Source organism: Nicotiana sylvestris, chromosome 6 (genome assembly GCF_000393655.2).
Source record: "Nicotiana sylvestris chromosome 6, ASM39365v2, whole genome shotgun sequence".
In the NCBI taxonomy this organism is placed as follows: domain Eukaryota; kingdom Viridiplantae; phylum Streptophyta; class Magnoliopsida; order Solanales; family Solanaceae; genus Nicotiana; species Nicotiana sylvestris.
Window position 1 is genome coordinate 77,043,789 of NC_091062.1, and position 11,260 is coordinate 77,055,048.

At 31.6% G+C, this 11,260-nt stretch overlaps 2 long non-coding RNA genes across 5 annotated transcripts; one reads left to right on the forward strand and one right to left on the reverse strand.

Moving 5' to 3' along the window:
* Positions 1 to 233: 233 nt before the first annotated feature.
* Positions 234 to 4,636, forward strand: LOC104218774 (uncharacterized). Of its 3 annotated transcripts, none has more exons than XR_709078.2 (4): positions 234 to 306; positions 706 to 861; positions 2,412 to 2,515; positions 4,292 to 4,636. It is a non-coding gene; the product is annotated as an uncharacterized lncRNA (long non-coding RNA). The 3 variants fall into 3 exon arrangements; XR_709079.2 differs by lacking the exon at positions 234 to 306 and adding an exon at positions 310 to 397; XR_709077.2 differs by lacking the exon at positions 234 to 306 and adding an exon at positions 348 to 404.
* A 576-nt stretch (positions 4,637 to 5,212) lies between these two features.
* Positions 5,213 to 9,920, reverse strand: LOC104218773 (uncharacterized). 2 transcript variants are annotated; one of them, XR_709072.2, is made up of 3 exons: positions 8,394 to 9,899; positions 6,437 to 7,832; positions 5,213 to 5,385 (listed from the first exon to the last, which is right to left on the reverse strand). It is a non-coding gene; the product is annotated as an uncharacterized lncRNA (long non-coding RNA). The 2 variants fall into 2 exon arrangements; XR_011400610.1 differs by having other exon boundaries at positions 6,437 to 9,920.
* Positions 9,921 to 11,260: the final 1,340 nt, after the last annotated feature.

Consider the following 11,260-nt stretch of genomic DNA (forward strand, 5'->3'; position numbering starts at 1 on the left):
CTCCTATTATATATAATTAACAAAACTGCACAGAAGTGTTTACGGTTTTCTCATGAATGGTTTGAATTCTACTTCCTAATATTTAGGAGAAATTTCTTAACATGCCATGTGTCATTCTATTATTCTGCCATTTGGCTTCATGAGGTGCTTTTGTCTTCTGCTTTTAATTATAGATAGATTAACAAAACTGCACAGAAGTGTTTACGGTTTTCTCATGAATGATTTGAATTCTACTTCCTAATATTTAGGAGCAATGTTTTAACATGCCATGTGTCATTCTATTGTTCTGTCATTTGGTTTCATGAGGTGCTTTTGTCTTCTGCTTTTAATTATAGATAGATAGTTCTATTTTTTCTCCCTTGTGTGCGTATGAAACAACAACTATAGACTACAAGAGGTGATTGGTATGATTTATGTTTCATGAACAATTTTACTCCAATTGAGATTGTATTGATAATGTCTGTGAAGTTTGTTGATGGCGTTTGTTATATAAAAAACCCGGTATCTATGGCAACTATTGTTTACCAATCTTGGGGTTTGCCACAGATTCTTGCTCATGTGTCGTCGTTGCATTTCACATGCATTTTTGGGAGAATTATCAGCAACAAGTCAATTATTTCCGATGATCTATTGCTTCATATGTATTTCTATAAGCATTTTGTTGGAGTTTCTACTTATATTTATAAATACCTTTATCTATTTCAGGACTTAATGGCGGCTGAAATATATTTGGTTAGTGAAATTAACAGCAAGTCAATGAGTTGGAAATTAAAGGTTCGAATTGTCAGGCTTTGGGAAAATTCGGATCGCAAAGACCTGATAACCCTTTTTCCAATTGAGATTATTCTGATGGATTAAAAGGTATTGTTTTAAACTTTATGATTACGTTCTATTTAGGTCCAACCATGGTATGGATTTCTGCAATCCTGCATGCTGAAGAGGAAAATATGTCCTTAAATATCACATATTAGTTTACTAATTCCTTGGTTACTCTGAGTCTTGCTAACTGTAATCTATTCGATGATGCTTATCCAGTTGCTTTCAGTAGCTTTTTCTTATTGCAAAACTTAGATTTGAGCGAAAATCCAATTTGCATTCTACCAAAGGGCATAATTTATCTCACGGATGGGCAACACGCCCATAGTCAAATTCCTGCCAAATATTTTACTTTAGTTGTTATAGATACCTGGATAAATAAGAGGGGTTGCTCTGATGGTAAGCAACCTCTACTTCCAACCAAGAGGTTGTGAGTTCGAGTCTCCCCAAGAGCAAGGTGGGAAGTTCTTAGAGGGAAGGATGCCAGAGGTCTATTTGGAAACAGCCTCTCTACCCCAAGGTAGATTATACTTGATTGTTGCTGTTGTTATTGTTATAGATACCTAAAAGGTAACTACTTACTTTTGTTGTAACTAATTAAAGTAATTGTAAAATTGAGGTGTCCTCTATCGAAAATCACAATCTGATTTCTGTCTTTTAAGAATATAATTTTCAATTTCAGTTAACATTCTGTAATCTCTTTTCTGTCTTTTATGTTTTGTATACTAATTGCTATATCTTAGGTAGATCATGAAATTTATTAATTCTTTCACAATCTTTATTTATATTGTCTATAATGATTACCAATTTTGCATATATTTCCTTGGTCAATTTTATTGTAGATGTTATTGGCGAAATTATAACCTATGAGGACGTAAAGTCTATCAAACAAAATGATAGCAGCCGTATTATCATGAGCATTTAGATACAAGATTATAAGTAAGCTCGCCACAATTTATTAAATTAAGTAAATATTTCAACAATTCTTTATTTTGATTCTTATGCTTAACTTTATAATAATTGTAGAAGCAATAACATTGCTGCAACTCTTTGGAAAGACTTTGTAAGATCAAGTCTGGATGCAAATAACAATTTAAATGTCTGTGATTACCATGTAGATCTAAAGTGCGTGTTGATAGATAATTATTGAACCACCTAAGTGTTAATATTTGTTTAAATTATGTAACTGATTGTGGCTCACTGGTCTTCTGACTTGGTAAGTATAGGTCTAATGTCAGAAAATGAGAGTTTGTGCAAATACTTCGACGTCTAAGCATTAGGTCCTCTAGAGGAAGAGCAAAATACAGGGGAGCCACGATGCACAAATGTGGACGATGGAAAGCTCAGTTTTTGCACTTTCTCTGTAAGAAGTAACTAACAACTTATATTACCATAGCTTAGGAATCTCATAATATCAGCGGAATAACTGTTAAAAACTTACTTTATATGTTATCATATTATTATACAGATTTTATAGGACTGATTGACAACGAGATGGAAGCTGTAATGTCTAATGATCATAACTTGAGTCTCCCCCTCCCTTTTCTGTTATGTCGTTTACTCTTTCAATATTGACATGACGATTTTTGGCCCAGGACGTACGATAAGACTTGTATAAAGTGCAACAGAAGGGAGGCAATTACTAATTTTGAACCGAGCACATATGAAGGGGAATTAAGTTCAAATGCTGATAATGGAGGTAGTATATTAAGGCTTTACCACAAATTTTTACTACTTTATAATTTTTTTACCCTTTTTAGTTATGTTATTATCATGTTTAACAGTATGTTTTTTCCATCAGTGTGGGGCTGCCTTTGTAATCTATTGAACTAGGGAATAGCCTCATTTATTTTAGCTAATTATCAGAATGATATCACATGACAAATGAAAACTCTAATAAAGGAACATTGATAATTTTTATTTTATTAGTTACACATCTTTTAGTAAATTTTTAGGATTTTAATTTCCCTTGGTAAAGTTCCAAATCGATTACTAACATCCGATGGTTGTGCTACAACCGAGCTCTGGTTAGCTGACCTGTAGCACCAGATGTTCTTTTCATTGGTTGCTTATAGGTATGACATAGTAGTTAGAATAAGTATTATTAGTAAATATATAATGGAATTATTTGAATATAAAACTCAAACTGTTATGTGTTAAATTTTCATATTAGTTTCATGGCATAATTCAGAATGTAAACATTTGTTTGGAATAAAGCTGACACATGAGAAGGACTAAAAGAAAAGAAATTTTAGCAAATTATATATCTCCGGAATACTATGAAATGCATGTACTCTCTTAATCAGTTAAATAAAGATACAATAATTATACAAGGATGTTTTGGTTTGCAGAATCACTTTACTATAATCAAGCGTGGCATTTTATTGTAGCTACTTTGAAACACTTGTGTATAGTCCAGTCCTTGATTTGGACAGGTACTAAAAATACTACTTTTTAATTCTGAACTTATGTGACTTTTAGGTGTCCTTTGTGTTTGTTGTTTTGGCTTGCACCATTATTATTAGTAAGTAAAACAATACAAAAGGGGTTGATTGTGTTGATTTGTAGAAATAGCACAAAAATATTTATAGCAGCTATTAGACATACTTCTCCTAATTAACTTTTTTAAGCGAAGTTGTTGTGTACCCTTCATTTAAATACCAAGTTTTTGCCTTCAGCAAGGTTCGAACGTAAAAATCATTTTCTATTTTCCCTCTTTCTACTTTCCCTTCCATTCGTCCACAATTAGAGGATAAGTCTCACGTAAAAGTTCTTTGATAAACCCACAAAGTCAACTGTGTGAATCCGAGGCTACTCTTGGTATTCTGCTTGCACTTTTTTCCGTAGAAAATTTACCAATAACTGGATTTTCCATAAAGCATCTTGATAAAAGAATTGCCATAGGTTGGAGTTGGTGAATCAATTTGCTTTAAACTCTCACTGAAACTATAGTTCATTTTCTTTTGTAACAACTTCTTTCATTTTTAGCTTGATTTTTCAGGTCAATTTGCTGTAAATCTTGGTTGCAGATATTGCCGTCTGTATTCTTTTCTCCTTAAACTTTTATCTTTCACTCCGTATTGCACCTATCTCAGGGTGGTGGTCTTTATTTTTAACATTAGGTATGCCATAGTAGGATTCCTACTCTTTTACTTTTCAAGTTTAGACATGATCTCTTCGACTATTTGTTCAAGTTTATGTTATAACTTTCTTTACCCAGACTTCTCCCTCCAAGCTATATCACATTTTACATTTTAGTAGTCTCTTTTTTTTTACTCAATTATATGAAATAATATAATCAGAAATAGGACTATGATTACCATGTTTAAGATATTGCAGTTGTAGCAGTGAATGTTGAATTCTATTAACCAAATAGACGAAGGTGATGTAAATCTTATGTTTTAAATTGGATTGTAAAATGCAGTCATATATCATTTGTCATTTAATCACGTTTTTTTGCTTTTACAAATTGCAGAGTATTTCTTGCAAACAAGTACTACTCTTTCAGCGGTAATTGATATCCTTGATGAAGAAAGGATTGGAAAGACAATTGCAAAATGTTGGATGATTTACTGGAAAGTCGTCTTCTCCAGAAAATCACATCTATTTTTAAATATCAGATAGGCTCCATATGCCACTAGCAGCTTTTATGGTTACAAGAGTATGGCTAGATTATTGCCTCCAATAGAGCAGATTACAATGAAGTAGTTTTTATCCAATTTAACCCCTGATATTTGAGTATTTAAAAACTCCATTGATGGTAATTCAAGTAACTTGGTCGATTTATTTGATTAATTAATGTAGAAGTATACTTTAAGTCCTTATGGATTAGTAGGAGTATTTATTTGGTCTCTCTTTAATTTTCTTTTTGTTGTCAGATAGCTTACTAAAAGGAAGTAGCAAGCCGTTGGATATATTAGCAAAGCCAAATGAGTTAGCTGGTTTTTTTGCTTTATGAAGAAATTAAACTTTTTTTAGGTTAATTTTTCTTCTTCTTCTGCTGCTAAGTTTTTAACTCATAATGAGGAACAAATATTTTGCCGATCAAAAACAAGACCAAATATTTCACGCTCAGACCCATTTTTAATAAGTCACTTGGGATTGGTAGTCCTTGCCAACAATAATATAGAGATAACTGAATGAAATTCATCTATTTATTTTTTTTAATTGTTTTGATTGCGATCACTAAATTTAATCTGTAATATACATATATCTCTTTTGACTCTTTTTCTTTGAATTGATCCGCGCGCATCGCGTGTGTACGTATACTAGTAATAATAATATACTAATCGGCGGTAGCCCAAGCAGTGCTCGGGCCCAAGGACCTTATTAATTTTCTATTTAATATAAAAAACTCTTGTTTACATACTGTGAAGCGAAGGTTTGATTCAAAATATTTGAAGACTAAGAATATAACTAATTAATAAAAATATTTGAAATCTAATAAAAAATATACAATGTGTTGTTCTTCTTGTGCTGCAATTCTACCGGTTGTATTAGGTTCTTAATAGTTTTCGTGTTCTTAGGAAGCAGAATGTTTTTTCCTTGCAGCCGAGACAGTAAGCTGATCTGAAAAATGCAGAAGTAAAAAATGCATTAGCACATGTGCATAAATGCGAAAGTTATTGCTGTAACTCAGTGACTAATTTCTAAATATAAACTATTAGCTTCAAGCTTCAAGTTATTGTGTTAGTACATTTTTGGAAGCCAACTTTTGAATGTGATAACCCAAAATCACCAATTATACCAAATAAAAAGAGACATGTAGAGAACATATTGGGCAGCAACAACATGAAGTAAATGATAAGAAAACGACGATCAACAAAAGAATAAAACACGGATGATTCATCACTTTCTATCTAGCCAATTATCAGTTTATACGGCAACAAACTTGAAATGAGCAGTTGGAACAACTTCGAGGCAATATAATAAATAGATAGGCAGCTCAAATCCACTGACAGAAGTGTATAAAATGCTTCTTTATAAAAATGCCAAGTTGGAATACATAGTTTGAAAACTTTAAGCACATCATCTTCATTATGAAGAAAAATAAACAACAAATACACAAGGGTGTGACACATAATCACTGTGCAAAGCCTTAAAAAGCTTATGTTTTTCTCCAAAAATTGTATCTACTCATAGCAATGTAAAAAGAAGATAACGAATATCATATCTGAACAAATTGAAGCATATTCACGAGAGATTTCAATCCGAAAAGGAACTGAAATGGCAGAAATTCTTTGTTAATAATGTAGGTAACAAATGGAATGAAGAGCATAAGAGAATAACAATAGATTTAACAAAGGTAGAAAACATAATCAGGAAAAACAAAAATTGACAAATTAACATTCGATACTGTGCTAACCCTGGGATACCCCCAAAAAACAAGCACCAATGAGCGATAAAAATCAACATTGAAGGGGAAGGTACAGATATTTTCCATAAAATCGAAAGCACCAACGAAATTGCTATCAAAACAACAAAGAGCTTATAATAATTCAGAACAAACTCATAAACAATGATAACAAATTCATCACTCACTTGAAAGTTGAAACAAAGAAGAAATCAGAGGACGAAGCAGAACGAAGACAGAGAAAAAAGGCAATCTTTTGGACATTACCTTTACTCCTTCATAAGTTATCACAAGATGCGTTGAAGCTCTTTGGGATTTAGCTTCAGTCTGAAAATGTAACTTTGACAAACACATAAATATTATACAAATAAAAAATCAAGGTAGCTAAATCAGAAGGAAAAGTGATCGCTTGTCTTACCTGTTAATGTACACTTCTATTATAGTCTAGCTAGTTGTTGTCCATGTATAGCCCGTCGCACAATGACTTAGTTTAAATAACATAAAACTTTAAAGTATTTACTGATGCTCAGTAATAAATACCTAAGCTAAGGAAAAAATCTTATTTATCAACATTTTAGTGGTAGTGAATTGTGGTTAAACGCTGCCAAGGATTTTTATAACTGCACTAAAATTAAAATTATGTAAATGATACATGTGTAATTCTTTTGTTAAATAGTACGAGTAGACATCAGTAGTATAAAAGAAAACACTATGTGATAAACGTAGTAAACTTTCAGAAACGTACATGCATCCTAATTATAAGATGTTGCTGCACAACATCTATAATTCTTTTGTTAAATAGTAAGAGTAGACATAAGTAGTATAAAAGAAAACACTATGTGATAAACGTAGTAAACTTTCGGAAACGTACATGCATCATAATTATAAGATGTTGCTTCACAACATCTGGAGGCCGCTTCAATATCCAAAAAGTAATACCAATTGACTTCACAAACATAAGCACACAGTACTAATAGCTACAACAATAATAACAACATGTGCTAACAACTATTTACACAAAAAATGTGGAACACTTTGTTAAGGCAGCCAACTATTTAAACCTTTTTAAAAGATCGGTACGATATGTCAAAATGTGCTTGTACATCGCATACCATCTGAGCGGACAGCACTGCCTCGACAAATTGTACGAATAAAATATTCATTTTAAGAAAATTAGTAGATGGTAAAATATGGTATTCGAATTTCTAACCTTGAGTGTGGCTTTGATAGAGTACTTTGTTCCCTTTTTCGTTTCTTAGTTCCTTTCACATCACTCACAAGTATTGGCTTATCCTCCATAGTTGCGAAATTCTAACCTTCGCAATTGAAATCAGATACATCTCAAAAAGTTCGAACAAGTTATCACATCGTATAATGTCGTCACCATAGAGTATTACACAAATTTGTTCCTCCTATAATGTTATTAAGAACAATAATGCAGTAATTATTGGAAGAATACAAGTGAGAAGATGTTATGTTACAATTATAGTTGTAACTTGACTTACGTTTTCATCCTGGACAATTATTGTCCGAAAACGAACTCGCTGATCTCTGTTGTCTCGAGGCTGAAATTTGTCTACATTCTGGACTTTACAAGTCCATTCTGTAGTTAGTGGTGTAATTTCACTGATACTAAGTCTTTGTTTCATTTTATCAATCTAACCTGCATATTGATATCCGTAAAATTGCAAGAACAAACTATCCCATATGACAAATATGAGGCAGTAAATAAAGAAAACAAAAAAGAAGTAGATATAAAATCATCAGAGAAATTCAATATTAATTATGAACAGTTGGAGAAAGACTATTTTTCCATGAAGCACATTGCAAGCATGAGTACAAAGAAAGCTTCCACTCTAATGGGGAATTCATTTCAGCAGGGAAACTATTTCTACCTTGTATTTGTAAAAATTTTGAAAGTTATTTCTGCTCTGCTCCAGTTCTGTATCGCTTACTCCTATAACATTTGAATATCATCTCAATTGTTTACTAATTTGTGATTATCAATGAAGTTGGCATACTATTTACTCTATGTCCAACCAAATCAAGAGACTGACTTGGGAAAGTAGTATCTTTGAGTAAAATAATTTCTAAAATATTACTTTATACACACATAGTTGCTCCTTTGCGCCATAATGATAGAGGTCTGTGTGAGAGCGCATAGAGGAATACAACCTAATTAATAGTTGTATAAAAATCACAAATACGTCCAATTAGTCTATACCTAATTAATGTTCAGCTATCAGGTCAGGATCCCCTTGGCAACAGTTGTTTGATTATGACTGGTATTTCTTCTGCGAAGACCAAAGATTCAAAGGAGAACATGCTTGTGCAGAACAAAATAAAAACTACTTAAATACCCACAAACCTAAACTTCTTGAAGAATCTAAGAAAATTAAGGAAAACCTTGAATATGAAAGACTTGGCCTATCCAATCAGAAAATTAAAACCCTTATCTTACCGTCCTCAAAGGGAAAAAATATTGAACACAATGATAATTAAACACAAATAAATAGAGTTTTTGAGAAGTCTTAGATAAATCAAAGGACAATATAAATCAAAAAATTTTAAAAATAGATAAAGTAGAAACGAAAGACACACAGTGAAAAAAGGGAATATCCCCAAAATAAGAGTTCATACCGGTGAATAAAAAAAGGAGCTACTGACTAATCAAATAAAAAAGCTTTAGAAGAAGCAACCACGGTTGGAGAATGAAGCAGCGCTAGGTGTTTAGAAAATGGAAAAGATGAAGATTTTGTTAGTAGAAAAATAATGATTGGAGAAGAAGCACAGTGGGAAAAGATTAGTTGAATTTCAGGCTTAGCAATGGGAAAAAGCCAAAGAAATTAGGTTTAAACTCCAATTTAGCAGCTCAAAATTAGGTAAAGCATATAAAAAGAAGAATACAGAGCAACACCCATAAATCACAGCAATTTTAAATATTTTTCCGAATAAATAACCAGTACAACAAAATATAAAACAAAGACAAAGAACAACAAACTAACCAACTCAGCTGTGGAAACAAAGAGGATGTACACATGGGAGAGAAGAGCAGATTAATCACTTTAAGATACAAAGAAATCTGAAAAAGGCAGAGAAAGAAGAAACCCCAATATTAAGCGGTGGCCATAGAGGTAAATGTCCAGGTGTAATGCCGTTAATATCAGCAGAAGATCTAAAATAGGCTTTGAAAATGCCCCAGAAATTTTTATTATTGCAAATTTCTCTGATGGCAATGAATGTAAAAATATATTAAAAAACAGGGGCAAAAATATAAAAGCTTAAGCCTGCATGTCGACGAAGACATGTCTGTGTCAGCTGATGCACTCACACTTCTAATATAGTAGATCAAAATTAGGTAAAACATATAGAATTGCCAAGTAAAAAATTAGGTAAAACATATAAAAAGAAGAATACAGAGCAACACCCATAAATCGCAGCAATTTTAAATCTTTTTCCGAATAAATAACCAGTACAATAAAATATAAAACAAAGACAAAGAATAACAAACTAACCAACTCAGCTGTGGAAACAAAGAGGATGTACACATGGGAGAGTAGAGCAGATTAATTACTTTAAGATACAAAGAAATTTAAAAAAAACAGAGAAAGAAGAAACTCTAATATTAAGCGGTGGCCATAGAGGTAAATGTCTAGGTGTAATGCTGTTAATATCAGCAGAAGATCTAAAATAGGCTTTGAAAATGCCCCAGAAATTTTTATTATTACAAATTTCTCTGATGGCAATGAATGTAAAAATATATTAAAAAACAGGGGCAAAAATATAAAAGCTTAAGCTGGCATGTCGACGAAGAAGTGACTGTGTGAGCTGATGCACTCGCACTTCTAATATAGTAGAAAGTAATATATATATATATATATATATATATATATATATATATATATATATATAATTTTTACTTCAAATACAAAACATCAATTTATTCACAATTTTAATCACATTTTCTGTGCTAGCAAATAATAATATAATATTCTTTTTGGACTAATTTAATTTATTTGACTAATTAACTTTTTAAATTTAATTATTAAATATTAAATTAATTAATCCTTAAGAAAGATCAAAATACTTGTAAGTATTCGGCGCAAAAGGTTCAATACTAAGCAAGTAGTAAATTAATCAGATCAATATACTAATCATGAGTAGCGTCTAGAAACATTTTTAACGACATGAGTCACCCTAGGATATGGTTTAACTATCAAATCCTAATATGCGATCAACAATATGTGTTCATGTCATATATAATCGACCATTGAATGGTCTGAGAACTCTTTTCCTCTTTCATTAATTGTCCTGGCCAAGGTCTAGATTTGGTCGTTTATAATTCATGACAACATAGAGCTTAAACTCACTACCAAAATTACGACATATTTCATCTTGATCAATCACTAATTATACAAGTATTTGATCATACCCACTATCCTTTCAATATGTGTCTAGTATCAAAGTACAATTAATGACTTGTCAATTACTATGATGATCTCAGGTCGAAATAAACTCTTATATCACTTTCTTCAAGAGAATATTCTATTGACAGTTTATGATAGTTCTAATCATTAGAAATTATCCAATGAGTCAGTTCAATGATCATATCTCTATATGCATAATTTATATATTTGATTTAGTTTATGGGATCAACAATTATTTATCTCATGAAGACGATCACATATATACTGATCTAACCGAATTACTAATGCCCAAATAAAAAATTCTATGATCAAGAACAAAGTTATATTAAGTTATCAGAAACTTTACTTTCATTTTCTTGATCCCTATCATGATAACAAATCTCAAAATTTAATCAAGGATCTTATCAAGACTCAACCAACTAATAATAATGATAAAAGAATATCATATGTCATATATTTATATGAAATAATATTCACAAAGATATGTTCATATCATCAAACATGAGATTGGATCTAGATCTATCTACTATATTTTCTAACAAGCCTAACAGGTAAACAATGATGTGGTGGATCTGACTATGATACTAAGATAAACAAATGAACTTTAGGCCTAAATCAACCCAAAAAGTCAGTTCATGATATAAAAATTGCTCAAGACCATATA